At 40.4% G+C, this 12,202-nt stretch overlaps 1 non-coding gene across 1 annotated transcript; it reads left to right on the plus strand.

Moving 5' to 3' along the window:
* The first annotated feature begins 10,594 nt into the window (after positions 1–10,594).
* On the plus strand, positions 10,595–10,795 carry LOC113198369 (small nucleolar RNA SNORA73 family). The gene has a single exon (XR_003302835.1). It is a non-coding gene; the product is annotated as a small nucleolar RNA SNORA73 family (small nucleolar RNA).
* Positions 10,796–12,202: the final 1,407 nt, after the last annotated feature.

Here is a 12,202-nt window from a genome sequence, read left to right on the forward strand (position 1 = left end):
TGCTAAATTAAGAATGAGTTCATTTATGGTCATGATTTGCCACAATGTCCTTAACTCTTATGCCTGGACTAGGCAACGTTCTAGTCTGTTGCGCTGTTACAATCTGCATTGGTGCTAGTCAGAAAATTCCTAGGTCACATAGCCCAAAAGGGTGCCAGGGAGGGGTGGATTACCAGTATTGTCCAATAATCCATGGTTTAAAGACTGTATAAATGCATCTTATTTTAAATAAAAGCAAAACCTTTTATTTAATATTTCTTTTTGTAGTACTTTTCTTTTAATGTTTATATAACATTAACTTTGTAGAGGTGAACCTTTGCCTTTGGAAAAGCTTTGCCTACATCTTATGTTGTGAGAAACTGACTAGTGTTCCAAAAGTGTCACCAGATATAGATGCTTTATCCTAAGGTAAAGTCTTGCACTTACATTGAAAATCCCCCATTTTTCCTAATACTGAAAAATTAATGTAGAATATCTAAATTGTTAGAAATGTAGTTACAAACAGAAGTTTGCTCAAGCAGAATTTGCTTTGAACAGCAAAATAATTCTTGGTCTTTAAAAAAAAAAAAAAAAGTTGTGAATAATTTACTCCCTGAAATTTCAATCCTGGACTTTCTCCATTACCCCTTGTTTCTAATCAGGCTAATACCTGTTGATTTTTCCTTTATGCAGCCTTGCATCCTTCTCTTGTCATTGCTGTCAGTATCATCCAAGTCAGTTCTTTGTGCTGTGCCTGCTGGCTGCGCTTCCTGGACATTCAAGTCTTCACCTGTCCAAATGTCTGTCTAGCATTTTTAAAACTTTAGAGCTCAAGATTCTTCCTTACTTTCAAGTTTGCTTAGGGCCAAAAATTCTCTTTTCCAACTGCCGGCCATAATTAATGAGTAGCCATTAATTTCTCCTGAGGATTTGTCCTGAGGAATCCTGTGGGCAGTGGCCTCTCTACAGAAATAACAAGAAACGGAGAGGGTTGGGGTGGGGGGACACTGCTGAGGCCTCCAGAGACCTGGCTTGAAGTTTCTGCTCTTTGTGAGTCAAGTTCATGTGGACATGAAGGTACTGGGGACAGGATGCCAACCAAGCTCCCTTCCAACCCTGTTTCTCTTAAATCAGCAGGTTAGAGACCTGAAAGCCCCTGATGTAGTTAATCAGTAATCTCAACTCAGTACAACCTTGAACTTCAAAAGTCAGGGAACTGGAGATGTGAACTTTTACTGTAAAAGAGAATTCAGTTGGATTTCTTGACTCTGCATTCTTACGTAGGTCACAAAACAAAGATTGGGTAGACTGCTTTTTTCAGACTGTATTTGTTCTTTCCTGTGTTCTTTATTAGCAATTTGTGATGATTACCAGCCTGGGTTCCTTACCCTTAATTTATCTGGAAAAATAACACATAGGGTCAAAAAGTTTTTAAAAGTCCTCAGTACTGTAGCTACCTTGAATATAATAACTTCTCAGTAAAACGTGAGGGTATTTTTTTATTCAGCTTCTTCTTATCCTCTGGAATACATCCTTATCCTATGTGTTTCATAACAATTTCTGCCCCTTCTCATTAAGCCTGACAAGGGTTGCAGCTGTTTTTACTGACCACTTAAAACATGGTAATGCCTTCACCACTTTGATAATTTAGAAAAGGTAAAGAGAAAGGACCTTTCTGAAACACGATCATCACCAAAACTGAATGCCTCCCCCTGAGCAGCTACCATTTATGCTGTTTTATTCTGTAATTGTAACCACTGATGGAAAAAGGTCATCACCTCCAAAACACTTGTGGCTACTGTAGGTATCCCTTCTCTGTGACGCCATATACTTGCAGAAGAAAATCAAGGACGAGTTGACCTGTTGTATAAGTATAGTCTAGTAGGGTACAAGGACAAATTGATCTCATTTTTATTCTGTTGATACGTCTCAGTCCTCTCTACCTAGTCATATACAGGAAGAAGCTGTTTACTGGAGAGCTCTGTGCTCTTCAACAAATTAACTGTGTCTTTATCTGTTTGAACTGCCTTGGCTTGATAGCTCTAGACTGGGGGGAGGAGGCAGAGACAAGTGACAGGAAATGGGAAATTACAATCTGGGTGAGGGGAATGCAGTTCTCAGTGGATTGCAGGGCTACCCAGAACAGGAAACAGTGCAGCCCAAAAGCCTTATCTGGTGACCTTATTTCCCACTATGTTGATTCCACTCTTGTTTTCTCTGCTTTATTTAATAAACAAGACAAAGTTTCCCAGGCTGAATGTGTACATTAAAATTCCCTGTACCCTTAGTAAATGGTTTCCAGCACACACATTCCCAGTTGCGTTTCCCCTTTGATGGCTGTGCATGGTCCTGCAGACAGCTAAAAATTACAAGCACTTAAAATAATTTGAGACCATTATTTCATGAGATCTAATTATAGTCTCGTGTGGCTTCACCAGCCAGGCATTATCCATTTACTGTTCAGGGAAGTGGTCCAGGTTCAATGTTAATTAAATTTTTGATTAAAAACAGCACAACCAAACAGATTTTAAATCATGTCTGTATTAATATAGCTTGTAGATACTGCACAGTAAAGAAAACACAAGCATAAAATTCTCATCTCTAAATTTTGTGAACTTTATGACCAAGTGAAATTCAAAGGATGCGTTAACTCTCAGGCTTACTAATCAACCTTGTTTCTATCTTTCTCACCTCACTACAAATTCAGTTAGCTCTTAGAACATTCAGAAAATAGGAAAGCACAGGGCCAGGAATCGTGCTAGAGAGATAAACATTAACCAGAGTCTAAGAGACTCCAGAGACAATGCAAACTAGACAAGCCAGTGTTATAGGCCCGCACACAACAGAAGGGTTTCCCAATGAAGGTGCTGTGTGTTATATGTATGAAATAAAAGGATCCAGACCATTGCCTATTCATATAGGTATGTAGCAGTTCAATTCCAAATGGATTAAAGACTTCACTGTGAACAGCAAAATTACAAAACTTTTAAAGCATGACAGAGCTTACAGAGTTACTTACATAACATTGGGCAAAGATTTTGTGTGTTAAGATACAACAAGCACAAACCAATTACATTACAGTGAAAAATATAATGGTATGTATTTTAAAGTTTGAAAGGCAAATCAAAATTGGGAGAAGCTAACTGACAGAGGATTAATACCCAGACTTTAAACACATATACACAGAGATCGAATAAGAATGGATAAACCTAGGTATTTTCACAAAGAGAAGACTTGAAATGGTCTGTAAATTTACAAAATACTGTTCAACTTTACTAATATTCTGAAAATTAGGAAATATTATTTTCTGTGCTGCCAGGGATTGAACCCAGGGCCTTGTGGCTGTTAAACACAAACTCTACCACTGAGCTACATTCCCAGCCCTACAAATTTTAAATATAATTAAAATATAGTTTCACACCTACCATATTAGTAAATATTTAGTCTGGTGGAGTCATTGGAATACTTATTGTTGGTGGGAGTATAGCTGGAACATTTTGACATCATTGAGTAAAATCACAGATGAAGTTTACAATTTCACAATTAGACATGTACATACCCCGGAGAAGTTCCTACCTGTGTGCAGCAGGACATAAGCACAAGAGTATGCAGAGCACACTACTTACAAGACAAAGAACCTGGAAACAAATGTCTGTAACAGTAGAATGATGAGTTATATTCGGGTCCAAAAATGGAATCAAAGTAAACCAGGTGCAGTGGCACATGTCTGTAAATCCAGCTGCTTGGGAGGCTGAGACAGAAGGATCTGAAGTTTGAGGTTGGCCTCAGCAGTTTAGCAAGAGCCTGTCCTAAAATAAAATTATAAGAACTGGTGATGTAACTCAATGGTGGAGTAGTTGTTTAGCATGCAGAAAGCCCAGTGCTGCTGAAAAAGAAAAAAGGAATTGGGGCTGGGGTTATGGCTCAGTGGTAGAGCACTCCCCTCGCACGTGCGAGATCCTGGGTTCGATCCTCAGCACCACATACAAAAATAAACAAATGAAATAAAGGTGTTGTTCCAAAAAAAAGAAAAAGAAAAAAGGAATCAAATAGCAATGAATTAATTCCACTACACAAAACAATATGGCTAAATCTCAACATAATGAATGTTAAACCCAAAACAGGAGACAAATAGTATGATTAAAGTTTTACAATATGCTGGATTTCTAAACATTAAAAAAATTAAAGTAGTAAATATTTTTCTTTGTAGAGTAAAACTATTAAAACATGAACTATTGGAGGCTGGGATTGGGGCTCAGTGGTAGAGCACTTGCCTAGCACGTGTGAGGCACTGGGTTTGATTCTCAGCACCATATATAAATAAATAAAATAAAGGTCCATTGATAACTAGTCTAGACAATAGTTAAAATAAAATAAAGGTGTTGTGTCCAACTAAAACTAAAAAATATTTTTAAAATGTTAAAAAAAAAAAGATGAACTGTTGGTGATTCTGAACTCCACTGTGAAACAGGGACAGTAAAAATCACTATAGCTAATAGAAGCAAGGCTTGTGCTTGACAGCAGCCCTTTTGCTCATTAAATGTGCTTTCCTGGGCCTGGATGAGATTAGCACATGAGTCTGGTGCCTGCTGCCCAGTAAATCATGAACTGGTTGGCTGGCTTGCTGGCCTGATTTAAGAATTGAGCTAATGAGCCCAGGGTCAGGGGTTCGGTCTCCTTGTGGTCCAGTTGACTTTGTTTCATATTGATAGGCCGAACCATTAACCTCTCAATGTCAGAAGAGGGACTGGACAAGAATAGATCCATTAGCTCTATTAGAAAACAAACTCTAAGGTCAAAGTTCTGCTCAGCATACAAATCACAGCCCTGTTACTTATAAACAATTGTGAAAACATGAACAAAAATCTTATGAAAGTGCCCAAGCTGTCGCTGAAAAGCCAAAGAATTTACTTAATGCCTTTTTCTGAAGGCTGGATTGATTATCATAGGGGTCCCTCTACTTGAGATCCAGCCTTCTATAAATCCTAACTTTATGAAATGGGGATTCTAAAAATGATGTTGATTCTTAAGAAAATACCTTACAATTTTCATGATTTGAAAGTGCTTTACAAACTTGAAGCCAACAGGATAGGAAAGGTAGAACCAAAACCAAGCTACTTGCAATGTTCTGTCCAGACTTTGCTACTATAGCCACAGGCCAATACTGTGAACCTGACCTCTTCCACATGCTCCAAATTCTTCCTATGAAGATCTTTAAAGAGGGAACTGGACAGATGTTTTCTTTAATCTTCACTGGTTAAAACAAATCTGTAGAATGTAAAAATTCTAGAGCTTTTTGTTTGGTTGGTTTTTGTTTAGGCAAAACAACATGAATTTGACAGTTGTTCCCCCTAGTCCCAAGAACTGCCTGAGGCCAAATTATGTTTGTTGTTTTGTTTGGTTTTCTTGATACCAGGGATTGAACCCAGCAGCACTTAACCACTGAGCCACATCCATCCCTAGCCCTTTTCATTTTTTTATTTTGAGACAGGATCTCTCTGAATTGCTTAATGCCTGCCTCCCTAAATTGCTGAGACTGGCTTTGAACTTGAAATCCTCCTCAGCCTCCCAAGCCACTGGGATTACAGGCATGCACCACTATACCCAGCTAAATGAATTGGAAACAAAATTACTTATAAACCTATAAGATTTGATTATAGGGGCTGGGATTGTGGCTCAGCGGTAGACCGCTCGCCTAGCCCGGGCGGGACCCAGGTTTGATCCTCAGCACCACATAAAAATAAAGGCATTGTGTTGTGTCCATCTACACCTAAAAAATAAATAAATAATTTTTTTTTACAAAAAGATTTGATTATAAACCCTTCTCTTTTTTTATACTCTGAGAAACTGAACTAAAAAAAAAATGTATTCCATCAAAGCCTGGGACATAGTCTTTTGCAATCTATTAGGCAACTGTTTTTTAAGAGGTAAGGGGTTTATAATAACTAATTGTTTGGTACCTAGTAAATTGGGTGCTATGCTTAAAAGGTCACAAGTCATAGAGGCCAGGCAGTTCATCCTGTTCCAAGAGATTTGACATTTGGATACATCCCTCAGCCTGCCTAGACACTGGTCAGGCATGTAAAGCTGTGTGGTGAACTCTTTTTTTTCAGAAAGGTAAGAAACTCTTCTTGTAAAGGAAAAGCCCCAAGTAGGTAACTAAAGCTAAAGGTAGAGAAGTAGAAAGCAAGGGACCTATGATCTTTTTTTTTAATATTTATGTTTTTGGTTGTAGTTGGACCAAACCCAGGGTCTCACGCGAGCGAGGTGAGCGTTCTACTGCTGAGACGCAGCCCCAGCCCACCTATGATCTTTTTAATGAATCTAATTCTGTTGAGTACTCAGAAGGAAGAGAATATCATATAAGTGACGTAAGGCCCAGAGATGAAAAGACTTCTTGGAAGACAGTTCCCAAGAAGGTTGATGCATGTCACATGATGGCTTATGACTAACATCGAGTTGCCGATGGAGGTGATAAGTGGTCACAAGGCAGAGAGAATGCTAGGGCTAGAGACACAGGAAAACTGCCCGATCAAGGCGGCACCAGCAGGAGTTGGGAGGAAGCAGAGAGAAGCCCAGGGCATGCAGGCAGGAGGGGAGGGAGCAAGGTCCTGGCCAAATGACAAAAATGCAAACCCAGACACAGGAAAGGGCAGAGCCTCAAATATTTGAGATGATCTCTCTGAGATTTTAAAAAGAAAAGAAACTGGTTAAAATACTCAGAAAAATCATGTGGAGTAGTATAGTACATGCTCAGAGTTATGCAAATGAAGCTAAATTTAGCCAACTATTTCCCAAGCGCAGGTGGGAAAAACTGAACGTGAGGGAGACAAAACACTCAAAATCAACCCGAAGAAACAGAAAATAATATGTACGTGAGAAGCATCAGCTTTCACATAAATTAGTTTAAAGACTTCCGTTTCTAAAAAGCAGTGGAGGAACAAAGATGAGAAACCAACAGAAATGATTTTACAAACCCAAGTACAAGCTAAAGGAGCGCAGCCCCCTGGAGCTTCCCAAAACAAGAACTCATGGAGAAGAGCCAGGGGAAGGCCAGCTTCCATTTTAAAAGATGCTCCCCACATGTATAATGAGGAGAATGATGGCCCAGAAACAGTCATGAGCACATGAGCCCGTCCTCAGGGGAGGACAAAGGGGAAGGGAAGAAATCACAGACCTCCAGCAAGAGCGCGGCAGCCAGCGTGGGAACCTCTCTGCGACATGCCAGAGACCTCAGGCCCCGAGCAGATGGGCCTGACTCTGCTCTTCCCAAACAAGACATGTTGTGGTGCTCTGAGAAACTTCTGTGAAGGGACCTGGAAAGATGATTGCCATAAATAAGTCTTCAAAGCCAGGTCTTTCTGGAAAATTCTATGCTGGTTCTCTTAAAAAAAAAAAAAAAGACACCAATAACCAGCACTATTAAAGCAATTAAAAAGTGACCAGAGACACCTGCACTCATGACATCATGGAGAGTCCCTCCCTGAGCCCCTCCAGAATGTCCCTACAAGGTACACACAATTCACTAGGGACTGTCAGCCTGGGAGCTAGGAGGGCATGCTCATTCTTACAAGGCCAGTGTCTGACATAAAGAAGGGCTCAGAACAAACTCCTTGAATGAAGGAAAGAAAGAATCCAGCAGCAGAAGAAAGGATTCACCTTTGGCAGTGTGTGGCAGGGTGTAAAAGGAGTTTTTGAAACATACGGTGGGAACTATATTCTAGACCTGAGATTGGATATGGCTGTGTGCTTGGGTTTTTTTTTTTGTTTTTTTTTTTTTTTTTAATTAGCCAGCTGTGGATTTTTTTTCCTTTCTTTTTTCTTTTTTCCTGCTATTTTTAGATCCAAAAATCTTAGCCTCCTCCCCTACTACTAGCTGTTTTGAAGTTAGGAAACACAGCCAATTTAAATATTAGACCAATCAAAACAACCCAGAGTCAGGTGCTCTCAAAAGAAAAAACAAAGAAGTTCAAATTTGAAAAACAAACAAACAAGAAAAAATGTTCAGGACTGCCTGTGAGATCCTTTTATGTGTTTCATGTTAGGAGTGTGAAGAAGACAGTCTCATGGAGACAAAGTTGTTAAATTCTCAAGTTAAACTTGAATCCACTGCAAACCCCTAACTGCTTCTCACCCAAACCTTTTACATGACCCTAACGTGCTTATTCTCCAAATATCAAAGACAGTCACCTTCGAATTAAACAAAAGAATTTTCCAAAACCAATTAAGAAGATTTTTTTAATGATTTTTTTGAGATTCAAGATAGTTGATTAGAGGCACCCAACACCCATTTCCTCCTCCACAAAGCACTGAAGAAGCAAGTTTATAGTCACATTTCCAGGTGAGTGAACATGAGAGAACACTAGAAATCAGCAAGAGAGAAACTGAAACCTTGTAAGATTCAGAGATTTTGAACAAGAGCATAGTAAAAGAAAGAAAAATCCATGCACCTCCTGTCAACCTTGATTCTACAGCTGGGTACGGGAATCTCCCCTCCATAGGCGTAAGGGTAACAGAGTCCCAGCAAACTGCTTCAGTGCAGATCTGGAGTCCTAGCTACTCCAAGTTTCACAATCCTCACGGGCTGGCAGCCCACTTATCTAAGTGTCATGAAATCTGCAGAGTAGCTTTGTTTTGGAAAAGGATCTGACATTATCTCCCAGGGAACACCCAGGGTGCTGTGCCCAGGAGGTATCTTAAGAAGTGAGCTATTGTCTGAGTTTGGGCTTCTGTAAGGGTCAGAAACCCCTCATATTCCCATCTCTGACACTCCACTGCACTAGTTTAAGGGGTAACTGCCTTGTGAACCCAACTTGGCTCAGCAGAATGACTGTGACCTAAGCCCGCTAGGTACCCGACATTGTTGGGAATGAGGGTTGCCACATGGAAGGGAATAGAGGGTGCTACCCTTGAAAACCAGGAAACTGGGTGTTTTCCCTCTGAGAATAAGGGTATGGCCAGCTGCCTGGGAACTTGTGCAAGTTCCAGGACTGAAGGCAGGTGCCCATGTGGTTCCCACCACTGCACCTGGTTCGGGTGCCTGTCACTGACAGGGCAAGGAGGGAACCATAGTTCTCTCTGCTGCCTCATCCATAGGGCATGCTGAGGGAGCCTTGCGCAGCTCTGTGGCTCCACCCATCCCCCCGACCCCAGTTATGCTCAGCAAGAGGGTGCCAGATCAACTTTACCCCACTGTACCCAGCTTCCGCTCACTCTCAGCAGACACTTAGCTAAAGGAGTGTGGGTCAAGGGAGTTGCAACCCTACCACTGGGCACACGCAGCCAAAAGAGGTCCTAAAAGGAACCTTGACTGGCTCTAGTCTTGGTCTCATTCCCAGTAGTAATGCCACCAGGGTTTCTACTGCCGCTCCATCTAGGTGGCTCCCACCACACCCACCCTGCACGTGGTCTGAAAATGCACTGCCGTCAGGACTGGGTGTGGGCCACACAGGGGGGCTGTGGTTCCCTCCACCACCACTCCCTGCATATGGTCCAAAGCCAAGTGCTTCAGGCCCCTCACCACTGCCACAGGCCCTTGCTAACAGCAGAGCTAGCATCAACAGTGCCCATGAAACACCCTTCTCATGATATGGGCCACCAGTCCCATTGTAGGAAAAGTCCCCACACAGTGAGTACCCCACACACTACTACCTACACCACACCTGCCTGAACTGCTATGTCCTCACCTTTTCGTGGGCCAGAGACTGGGTTTGTCCAACTCCACTATGTCATACACTATGCCAAAAGGCATTCATCATAGCCAAGAAGCTATAGGGAGATGACACTGTGGTTCCCAGCTAATACCCAACACATATATCAGGAGAAAGCTACTTACTAAGAAGGTCACCCCATAAAAGTGGTAGAGGTATCTGGCCAATCTCAACAGGGAATAAAATATTGGGGGAAAAAAGGTAATATGATACCTTCAGAAAAACTTAACAATTCTCTAACAGATTCCAAAGAAACCCATAATGAACAAAATGCCTGATAAAGAATTTAAAAGTATGATTATAAAAATCTCAGTGAGAGCCAAGGGAATACAGATAATAGTTATATAAAATTAAGGCAATGCAGGATCTGAAAGAGAAGTTCAGCAAAGGGAGAGTCTAAAAAGAAACAGCAATCTTGGAAAAGAAGAGCTCAATAGTCAAATTTTAAAATTCCGTTAGAAGCCACAAGACTAGATCAAATAGAAGAAAGGATATCTGAAATATAAGAGAGAGAGAGAGAGAGAGAGAGAGAGAGTGAGTTACGGGGAGAAGGGAAGGAAGAAGGAAGAAAGGAAGAGAAGAGGGAGGAAGAAGAGAGTATTCAAGACCTATGGGCTGGGCATAGTAGTACATAGCTGTAATCCCAGAGGGCCAAGAGGCTGAGGCAGGAGGATCACAAGTTTAAAGCCAGCCTCAAAAATTTAGCTAGGCCCTAAGCGTCTCAGTGAGACCCTGTCCCTAAATGAAATATAAAAAAGAACTGGGGATGTGGCTCAGTGGTTTGGCCCCTCTGGGTTCAATCCCCAGTACCAAAAAACCCCACCAAAAAAAAAAAAAAAAAAAAAAACCCTATGGGACAACATTAAACAAACAAATCTCTGCATTTTAAGAATACCTGAAGGCATCCAACATGGACACCCCAGGAGGTCACTCTCCCTGGGCTCTGTTTAAGTGGCCCAGAAGAGAACAGGGTTCTGTCCCATGATGTACAGTCCCTTTCACAATGGTGGAGATAAAAACGGGCTTTGTGTCTGCACTTGCTTATTCCTACAACTGCTCAGTCCTGTGAACAATGATTGAGATAACAAACCACGGAGTGAATGTCTAGTATGCTGAGATTTTTAATTAGATTAAGATATTCAAGAATCTAATTTTTTAAAATTTTCATTCAGAAAAATAAAATAATACCTGAAGACAAGGAAAACAAAGTTAGGTACAGTAAACCTAGTCAATAATATAAGAGCAGAAAGATTCCCCAATCTTGGAAAAGATATGGATAGCAATGAACAGGAGGCTTATAAGACCAGTAAAGAACTTCACCAGAGCATATTATAGTCAAACAATAAAAATGAACAAGACATGGCTGGGATATAGCTCAGTGGTAGAGAACTTGCCTAGTATGTATTAGGTCCTGAGTTCAATTCCCAGTACCATGGCGAAAGAAATAAAAGTATAAGACAAAGAACAAATTCTAAAATCTTCAAGAGAAAAGTGCCCTTATCATTTGTTTAATAATTCGAGTTAGCCAACCCTCAAGTGTGGTATCTCATTTAATGGAGTCTTTAAAAGAAAAAGTATTATTAGACATATCTTTTCCAAAATTGAAGGTGCTTTCTTTCCTACCCAAAAACTTATTAGCTACTGGATTATTTTGGTTAGAGATTACCTCAAATAACAATAATAATTCCAAGCAGGGAAAATGATCCCTAAAATGTAAATAAAGGAAACATGAGCTAATCTGGCAAGGCATCCAATACTAAGGTTAAAATATGTTTTTGCTTAGTATTTAATTTTTTTTTCAAGCATCGTCTTAATGGGAAGGCCACACGGTCTACCTGAAGGCAGCTGATATTAATCAAACCTTGAGGCTCTGAATGTTGAACAACATAAAAAACACAAGTAGATGCTGAATGAAAGATAATAGAAAATGGAAACCCCAGCTTGCCCAAGATAACATGAGATAGCTTCTCTCTTTAGCGTCTTAAAAACAGTCCTGTGATCTGTTAAAGAGAAAAGCATGGGCAAGAACGATTTCTGATATCGTGTACTCTAGCGTCACAAGTATAGTCTTGCAACAGAGCAAAGACCACAAAGGGAGACGTGCTTAGCTCTATCAGAAAAGAGGAAATCCTTCCAAGGGAACAAAGGAAGGGTTTATAGCTTCAGTGGCCAAAGCTTCTTATGAGACTAACATCCAGCAATGGTTAAATCCCCCTGGTCAAGTGGATGATTAGTGAGGCATTAATGACAAGTAAGTTTTGAGTGTGATCCAGGAACATCTATCCCTTCATGAGCAAAAGGGGCTTTAGGGACAACCAAATTTTAAAACTACTTTTTTTCTACAATTAGTATATATGACTATGGTCAGAAACAGAAGCTTTCAGAATAAAACAAAACAAACATCATCCTTTAGTAATTTAAAAGATATCCCAATTCTTGAAAGATACAGATGGGATTATTAAAATATCCTGAATTCACCAGAGCATACTTATCCCAACATCAATGAATTAATC

The sequence above is a fragment of the Urocitellus parryii genome, chromosome 6 (assembly GCF_045843805.1).
Source record: "Urocitellus parryii isolate mUroPar1 chromosome 6, mUroPar1.hap1, whole genome shotgun sequence".
Classification (NCBI taxonomy): domain Eukaryota; kingdom Metazoa; phylum Chordata; class Mammalia; order Rodentia; family Sciuridae; genus Urocitellus; species Urocitellus parryii.